The sequence below is a fragment of the Bubalus kerabau genome, chromosome 8 (genome assembly GCF_029407905.1).
Source record: "Bubalus kerabau isolate K-KA32 ecotype Philippines breed swamp buffalo chromosome 8, PCC_UOA_SB_1v2, whole genome shotgun sequence".
Lineage (NCBI taxonomy): Eukaryota > Metazoa > Chordata > Mammalia > Artiodactyla > Bovidae > Bubalus > Bubalus kerabau.
This window is the reverse complement of record NC_073631.1, coordinates 57,930,842-57,940,423: the sequence shown is the minus strand read 5'-3', so window position 1 is coordinate 57,940,423 and position 9,582 is coordinate 57,930,842. Positions and strand designations below refer to the sequence as shown.

Here is a 9,582-nt window from a genome sequence, read left to right as displayed (position 1 = left end):
TAACACAGGTTACTATGCAAAATAAATATGCCCATCCATAGAATATAGTATCTATGAATCTCATAAATTATGATATTGCTTTAATAAATGATAAAACTTTTTAAAATAAAAGATGTCATAACTGATAATATTTTATAGCACTATCACTTGTTACAATCACCAGAAAATTAAGAAAAATGATCCAAATGTTTTGTTTTGATTTGCTTTCTTATGTTAATTAAACATGAACAAACTTAATAGATTTAAGTAATAATAATTCAGGGTCAGTTCAGTCACTCAGTCTCAACTCTTTGTGACCCCATGGATTGCAACACACCAGGCTTCCCTGTCCATCACCAACTCCTGGAGCTTACTCAAACTCATGTCCATCAAGTCAGTGATGCCATCCAACCATCTCATCTTCTGTTGTCCCCTTCTCCTCCTGCCCTCAATCTTTCCCAGTGAAGAAGGAATTCATAGGGCCTGGACTCCATCTTAGGCCTGTTCATGCTGATCATGCTTGGCCACCTTTCCAATGGACTCTGAACTCTGTGTTTAGTGCCTATGAAAACGACAACAGAAGGATAAGACCCCCTCCAGACAGGGGAACCTTGAAGATCCTATCTAGGTTACTCATCGCCTAAGAGAAAACATACACTAATCACTCCTTCCTCCAGACAGGCCATAAATTTTTCTGTATCTATTGGAGTGTAACCTCAGGTTTATTGATTATTGGCTAATTGTTTGACTGTTTGAGCACATGAGCACATAGCACATAAATGATGGGTTATTGGGACTGTATTTTCCTTGGTTTATGTAAGTCTCAAGGAATTTGGGGTGGTGGGTTCGGACACGTACACATGGGGTATAAAAGATTTTCACAAATGCTGATTGGGGTCCTTGGCTAAGAGGAGACTCTGCCTTGGGCCCGCCGGTGTAATAAATCTGCATTGTCCTTCTGAGCGAGTTTGTTTCCCGGAACGTGTGGCTACAACACCAGCACAGGGTCTTTTCCAGTGAGTCAGCACTTCGCATCAGGTGGCCAAAGTATTGGAGTTTCAGCTTCAGCATCAGTCCTTCCAATGAATATTCAGGACTGATTGCCTTTAGGATTGACAGGTTGGATCTCCTTGCAGTCCAAGGGACTCTCAAGAGTCTTCTCCAACACCACAGTTCAAAAACATCAATTCTTCAGGGCTCAGCTTTCTTTATAGTCCATTTCTCACATCCATACATGACTACTGGAAAAACCATAGCTTTAACTAGATGGACTTTTTTCAGCAAAGTAATATCTCTGCTTTTGAATATGCTGTCTAGGTTTGTCATAGCTTTTCTTCCAAGGAGCAAGTGTCTTTTAATGTCATGGCTGCAGTCACCATCTGCAGTGATTTTGGAGCCCAAGAAAATAAATTGTGTCACTCTTTTCATTGTTTCCCCATCTATTTGCCAAGAAGTGATGGGACCAGATGCCATGATTATAGTTTTCTGAATGTTGAGTTTAAGCCAAGTTTTTCACTCTCTTCTTTCACTTTCATCAAGAGGCTATTTAGTTCTTCACTTTCTGCCATAAGGGTAGTGTCATCTGCATATCTGAGGTTATTGATATTTCTCCCAGCAATCATGATTCCAGCTTGTGCTTACTCCAGCCCAGCATTTTACATGATGTACTCTGCATAGAAGTTAAATAAGCAGAGTGACAATATACAGCCTTGGTGTACTCCTTTCCCAAATTGGAACCAGCCTGTTCTTCCATGTCCAGTTCTAACTGTTGCTTCTTGACTTGCATACAGATTTCTCAGGAGGCAGGTCAGGTGGTCTGGTATTTCCATCTCTTTAAGAGTTTTCCACAGTTTGTTGTGATCTACACAGTCAAAGGCTTTGGTATAGTCAATAGAGCAGAAGTAGATGTTTTTCTGGAACTCCCTTGCTTTTTTGATGATCCGACAGGTGTTGGCAATTTGATTTCTGATTCCTCTGCCTTTTATAAATCCAGCTTGAATATCTGGTACTTCATGGTTCATGTACTGTTGAAGCCTGACTTGTAGAATTTTGAGCATTATAATTCAGGGTAGAATGTAAATTTTGAAAACTTAGTTTATAATGTAGCATGCTAAATAGTATACTAACAAGAGATGATGGGACTTTAAAGGGAGTATCAGAAATTTAGTGTTGACTTGAAGATAGTCACAACCTAACAAGATGAGAGTTATGCTTTATTCGGTCATAATTTTTAGGACTTCAAACAGAAGAGGCAGCATCTCTAGTAAACCTGAGAGAACTGCTTTGAGGAGGCAGGGGAGGAGTCAGGTTATATAGTTTGCAACAAAGGACAGGTAGTCTGAACATCAAAAGTATTTTTTGTGAATTAAAACCAAATATCCCAAGTTAAGGAGTTTAGCACTTTTCTATGTATGGGAAGATGCAAAAGTCTGGGCTCACTGAAATCATTCCTTTGATATGCACCTCAGCTATCTTGGGCTGGTACATGTTGAGTTCCTCAGTGTTCATTATGGGGAGTGGCTTTAGCCTGATGACTACCATATTCCTGGTAGAAAAATACCTTAGGGCTCAGGAATTGACCTTTGGAGGGCCGGCATTGTGATGACAGTGACATCCTTGTTTGTTGATATGGCTGAAAATAACTCCATTTCTCATGAGGGTAAGTAGCTAAGGAGGGATAAAAAAGAGAGAAATTAAAATGGATTTCTGAGAAAGGTTATAAAATTTTTTTCACTTTGGCATTGTCAAAATGCCAACCAACAAAGCAGGATTCATTGAGTCACCATTATACACCAAGTACCATTATGGTCTCATTGTATATAAAAGTCAAATTTCAAATAAGGTAGAGTCCCTGAACTTGAGTAATTTGTCTTTTCATTGGGTATGAAATGTCTCACATGCATGAATTTAGCAGATGTTTATATAAGTCAATACAAATAATCAAATTAGTTCAGGATCTCAATGCCCATCCATTAGAATCAACAGGGAGCCTTTATTTTTAAACACAAATTCTTGGGCCCCAAGAAATTCTAACTCAGCAGATCTGTGGGAGGAATTTGTTTATTAAGTCTCTCAAGTGACTCATATTAACAGCTCTTCTTGGGAAGTATTTAAGTGTTGCTTGAGAAATATAGTTAAAAACAAAATCTTCCCATGCCAGAAAACCTCTCCATGAATGTAGAAGAGAAAGAAAGCAATTTTATTATTGAATAAGCAGTAAACAGCATAGCATGCACATCAGAAGCAATCTGCTAAGAGACTGCAAAGACAGAAAGAGATCTCATTCTTTTATATCGCCGAGCAGTTATGACCCATTATATATAGAGTCTCAAGATACATAATAGCAAGTTCTCAAGTAAGAGAACTTGACAGTGCCATTTATCACACTGTTTATGCTAAATTCACCTGGTAATTAGGTCTGTACAAAGGAAAAACAAATTTCTCTTATCTTTATGACAGGAGATAGTTTTGCAACTGGAATTGCATTTCCCACAGAAACTGAGAGGCACTCTCTCCCTTGATGTTTACATTCCAAAGGGATGGATCCCAGGCCCCTAAGAAAGATATTTCTTGGTTGTAAAACTAGCAAGAGACTTTTAAAAAGATTTACATACACCTCAAACGGGCAGAGAAAGAATTTACAATTGCAAGTTTACAAAAGAAAATGCACTAAGAAATGGGAATGGGGCCTATCTTTCCTAATTTTTAACAGGGATAATTAAACCTCTTATTCTGAATTTGCATTTGCCCTTAAAATATACAATATCATAACCCTATCATTTAAGATGGTCTATGAACAAAATCACCTATGAAATAATGGTTATTTTTAATTACACTTTTAAATTCAAATCCCAAAGTGTTATTAGACTTGGGCAATCTACTGAATAGTTAATAAGTAAGTGAGTAAATAAAGGAATTGAGAAATTGATGAATGAATATTCTTTCCTTTTAAGAGGGACTTTCTGTGGGAGGTTGGCTGTCCCACTCTGTTCCCTTGAACTCTTTAAGGAGATTGTAGTTTTGGATAGTTTTGTAGTAGGTGGCCTCCAATTCCCCTTCCATCAGTGAGATTCTTAGAGTATCTTGTTTAAATTATGTTCAAGGATGCACAGGTTAAAATAAAGCAGGCATGTTAGAATCAATCTCTTCTAACATAAGATTCTAGTCTCTCAGACAACCAACAAGATATTTTAGTGTTTGAGGTACAATTGATTGGTAGAATTTACTGCCATCCTGTTAGATAAAACAGAAGGTATGGCCAAGTTGGCTACCGCCATTAGTGTCTTTCATATAAGCAACAAAAATTCTAAATGACCAGAAAAAAAGAGATGAATTAATCTGACATCTTTTGAATTATAATTATATCCCACTATGAAATTAACACATATCCCAGAAAGTGGCAACCTGTGTTTACTCTGCATGGACTCTTATTAAAATGAAACATTTGAACATACTTCAGAGAATCTACTAAATAGCCAGGTAAAACATATTTCTAAGGGGAGTGTTTGAGCCAGTTTTCAGGATGACAAAAATTTTAAATCTGTAAAACAAAGAATGTTGCTCACCATCCTGTTGTACAAGGATGAAGTCATTAGCCATTGCCGCTGCTGACCTACAGCGTATGTCCTGAAAGAAATTCAGAATGAAGCACTCTGTTCTTTAGGGCAAACAAACAGTATAAACCCTTAAAGAATTATATTTCAGTGAAAAAATTATTTATGAACATGGACCTTTCATTTTTCCTTACTTTCAAAAGCACTAAAATTATTAACTGAAATATCTGTGCCTTGTGACAAGCAATGACCTTCTACTGAGACGTATGGTAGATAGAGTGCAGGCACTCTTTAAACAAAATCACTTATATATTGGTCTCTTCCTTTTGGAACAGTTCCTCAGAGGTATCTGTCTCCTGGGCTATAGTCCTCAGTAAGACATTGAATAAAATTCAATTTGCCTCATACTATTTATTTATTAATTTATTTAGTAAGTAAACCCAATCACATTCTTGGATTATTTACTCTATGTTTTTCTGCTCCCAAATAATGCGTTCACTCAATAAGGCAGTCAATAAATTTCTCACAAGGTTGTTCTGCGAATAATCCTTCTGAATTAACCTGTGTCTTATCTTACTTCTCTTCACACAATATTTTGGATTATTTTTCAGTGGGTTAGCTGTTTTTCTTATCTGCAAGAATAAAAAAAAATACTGTTTCATGAGAAAGGAAACCACTAAATATTTTTAGAAGCAAGTAGCTCTATTACTGGAATAGTGGCACAAAAATAAAATGTCAGGCCTTCTACTGAACAATAATAGGACAATATTGTCAGCAGTTGATCACAGTTTTTGAGCTAACCTTTTTTTTGTATGGATTGATGTATTGAATGCAACAACTTTTTCAAAATTTCAAGAGAACTATTGTTCAAACTGTTTAATTTTCAAATTAAAATTGACCAAAAAATTCATTGGTGATGTTGAAAGATAAATAGAGGGCTATTAAAAATGTTAAGAGTTTATTTCCGCAAAAATTGATTTGAATAGGGCAATGCCAAACTGGAAGTGGTTAGGAGCACTGCATCCCACAGGAGATCAGGAGAGAATCTTATAGTAAAAAGACGAAAGCAAAGTAAGATGATTATTGATTGGCTATAGATAAAAGCCTAGTTGGCTGTTCATGATTGATTGTCCTAAGGTTTCAATTTTGTAACCTTGAGGCGTTAACAGGTTTAGGTTTTGATTTCCTCACATAGGTCACTCCATGGCATTAGAGCTACCTCAGCCTGATAGTGTTTTATTAATTTAACAGAAATTTGCTCATAAGATCCTTTGGGACAAAAAGAACATCTTTATTCTATAAAAAATTATTTGTAATGCCTTAATATTTTTGATGACATCTTGTCAAGATAGTGTGATATCTGGAGTGTACTTTTTGAGCATAAAGTAACTGGACTAAACTTTGTCACTGACCCTAAACTTAGCACCTAGCAGAGGGCTTTGTCCAATTAAACTAAGAAAACAATGAAGTCAGGTATCAGAGAGGTCATATAATATCTTCAAGGATGTAGGCTTTAAGGAATTCTTGGAAGCCTGAGGAGAAACATATCTTTAAACATTACCTTCTTTCTTTCACACTAGCTTCTTCTTCTTTCTTTTAAACTGTAATAATATGCATAATTAAAAGTTCCTCAGATCATGAACTCCTTGTTGCCAAATTCAGACTTAAATTGAAGAGAGTAGAGAAAACCAGTAGACCATTCAGGCATGACCTAAATCAAATCCCTTAGGATTGTACATTGGAAGTGAGAAATAGATTTAAAGGACTAGATCTGATACACAAACTGCCTGATGAACTATGGAAGGATGAAGGTTCATGACATTGTACAGGAAACAGGGATCAAGACCATCCCCAAGAAAAAGAAATGCAAAAAAAGGAAAATGGCTGTCTGAGGAGGCCAAAAAATAGCTGAGAAAAGAAGAGAAGCCAAAAGCAAAAGAGAAAAGGAAAGATATACCCATTTGAATGCAGAGTTCCAAAGAATAGCAAGGAGAGATAAGAATGCCTTCCTCCATAATCAGTGCAAACAAATAGAAGAAAACAATAGAGTCGGAAAGACTAGAGATCTCTTCAAGAAAATTAGAGATACCAAGGGAACATTTCATTCAAAGATGGGCTCAATAAAGGACAGAAATGATATGGACCCAACAGAAGCAGAAGAGATTAAGAAGAGGTGACAAGAATACACAGAAGAACTGTACAAAAAAGATCTTCATGACCCAGATAATCACGATGGTGTGATCACTCTCCTAGAGCCAGACATCCTGGAATGTGGAGTCAAGTGGGCCTTAGGAAGTATCACTACGAACAAAGCACGTGGAGGTGATGGAATTCCAGTGGAGCTGTTTCAAATACTAAAAGATGAAGTTGTGAAAGTGCTGCACTCAATGTGCTAGCAAATTTGGGAAAGTCAGCAGGGCTTGAAAAGGTCAGTTTTCATTCCAATCCCTAAGAAAGGCAATGTCAAAGAATGCTCAAACTATTGCATAATTGAACTCATCTCATACGCTAGTAAAGTAATGCTCAAAATTCTCCAAGCCAGGCTTCAGCAATACGTGAACCGTGAACCTCCTGATGTTCAAACTGGTTTTAGAAAAGGCAGAGGAACCAGAGATCAAATTGCCAACATCCACTGGATCATCAAGAGTTCCAGAAAAACATCTATTTCTGCTTTATTGACTATGCTAAAGCCTTTGACTGTGTGGATCACAATAAACTGTGGAAAATTCTGAAAGAGATGGGAATACCAGACCATCTGACCTGCCTCTTGAGAAATCTGTATGCAGGTCAGGAAGCAACAGTTAGAACTGGACATGGAACAACAGACTGGTTCCAAATAGGAAAAGGAGTATGTCAAGGCTGTATATTGTCACCCTGCTTATTTAACTTATATGCATAGTACATCATGAGAAACACTGGGCTAGAAGAAGCACAAGCTGGCATCAAGATTGCTGGGAGAAATACAAATAACCTCAGATATGTGGATGATACCACCCTTACGGCAGAAAGTGAAGAATAACTAAAGAGCCTCTTGATGAAAGTGAAAGAGGGGAGTGAAAAAGTTGGTTTAAAGCTCAACATTCAGAAAACTAAGATCATGGCATCCAGTCCCATCACTTCATGGCAAATAGATGGGGAAACAGTGGAAACAGTGAGAGACTTTTATTTTGGGGGGCTCCAAAAATCACTGCAGATGGTGACTCCACCCATGAAATCAATAGACGCTTGCTCCTTGGAAGAAAAGTTATGACCAACCTAGACAGCATATTAAAAAGCAGAGACATTACTTTGCCAACAAAGGTCCGTCTAGTCAAGGCTATGATTTTTCCAGTAGTCATGTATGGATGTGAGAGTTGGACTATAAAGAAAGCCGAGTGCCAAAGAATTGATGCTTTTGAACTGTGGTGTTGGAGAAGAGTCTTGAGAGTCCCTTGGACTGCAAGGAGATCCAACTAGTCCATCCTAAAGGAAATCAGTCCTGAATGTTCATTGGAAGGACTGATGTTGAAGCTGAAACTCCAATACTTTGACCAGCTGATGCGAAGAGCTGACTCACTTGAGAAGACCCTGATGCTGGCAAAAATTGAAGGCAGGAGGAGAAAGGGATGACAGAGGATGAGATGGTTGAGTGGCATCACTGACTCAATGGACATGAGTTTGGGTGAACTCCAGGAGTTGGTGATGGACAGAGAAGCCTGGTGTGCTGCAGTCTATGGGGTCACAAAGAGTCGGGCATGACTGAGTGACTGAACTGAACTGAACTGAAAAGTTCCAGAAGACAATTGAGAAGTCTTCTAAAGTGATTACATTTTCAGGCAAAGTTATCATATCTAAAAATAGAATATCTCTACTTTGTGGAACTCTCCCAAGTACTAGGAGAGAATTGCAACAACACATTACTAAACATTATCTAATACTTTGCCATCTGAGTTTTTTTTTATTATTTGCTTCACGTTTAATGATATAGAAAGCTTTAACACATGCAAGTAATATTTCATTGAGTTTGTGGTTGAAATAACTCCCAAATGGAGATACTCAAATCAGTAATTGTAATTGTATAAAATAAGTTTTATTTTAATTTAAATGATATGTACTCATAGTTAGCAATTTAGCAATGACTATATTGGTTAGACAACATCACCAACTCAATGTACATGAATTTGAGCAAACTCCAGGAGATAGTGGAGGACAGAGGAGCCTGGCATGCTAGTCTGTGGGATCTCAAAGAGTCAAACATAACTTAGCCATTGAAAAAAACAGCAAATTGCTTATGTTTGCAAAGCTATCAGCTTCCTACTCAGCATTTTTACCATCTTTACCACTCCTGCACCTTACAGGTAGAACTGTGTATAAAGCTTTCATTCATTCTTCTTCCTCCAACTTCATTATTTTTTTTTTCCAACACTTCACTATTCTTTACTGTAATTTTTAAAATTAATTAATTTATTTTAATTGGAGGATAATTACTTTACAATATTGTGATGGTTTTTGCCGTACATTGACATGAATCAGCCATGGGTGCACATGTGCCCCCCATTCTGAACTCCCCTCCCACCTCCCTCCCCACCCCATCCCTCCGGGTTGCTCCAGAGTACCTGCTTCATGCATCAAACTTGGACTGGTCATCTGTTTTACATATGGTAATATACATGTTTCAGTGCTGTTCTCTCAAAGCATCCCACCCTTGCCTTCTCCCACAGAGTCCAAAAAGTCTGTTCTTTACATCTCTTTTGCTGCATTGCATATAGGATCGTCGTTATTGTCTTTCTAAATTCCATGTATATGCGTTAACATACAGTATTTGTGTTTGTCTTTCTGACTTACTTCACTCGGTATAATAGACTTCAGATTCATCCACCTCATTAGAACTGACTCAGATACATTCCTTGTTATCGCTGAGTAGTATTCCATTGTATGTATATCCAGGACTTCCTTATCCATTCATTTCCTGATGGACATCTACATTGCTTCCATGTCCTAGCTATTATGAACAGTGAACATTGGGGTACACGTATCTCTTTCAATTCTGGTTTCCTCGGTGTGTATGCCC

The 9,582-nt window shown here is 37.5% G+C and overlaps 1 long non-coding RNA gene across 1 annotated transcript; it reads right to left on the bottom strand.

Annotated features, from left to right (window-relative positions):
* Window positions 1–378: 378 nt before the first annotated feature.
* LOC129659182 (uncharacterized) lies at window positions 379–4,607 on the bottom strand. The gene is made up of 3 exons (XR_008717850.1): window positions 4,545–4,607; window positions 2,540–2,646; window positions 379–541 (listed from the first exon to the last, which is right to left on the bottom strand). It is a non-coding gene; the product is annotated as an uncharacterized LOC129659182 (long non-coding RNA).
* Window positions 4,608–9,582: the final 4,975 nt, after the last annotated feature.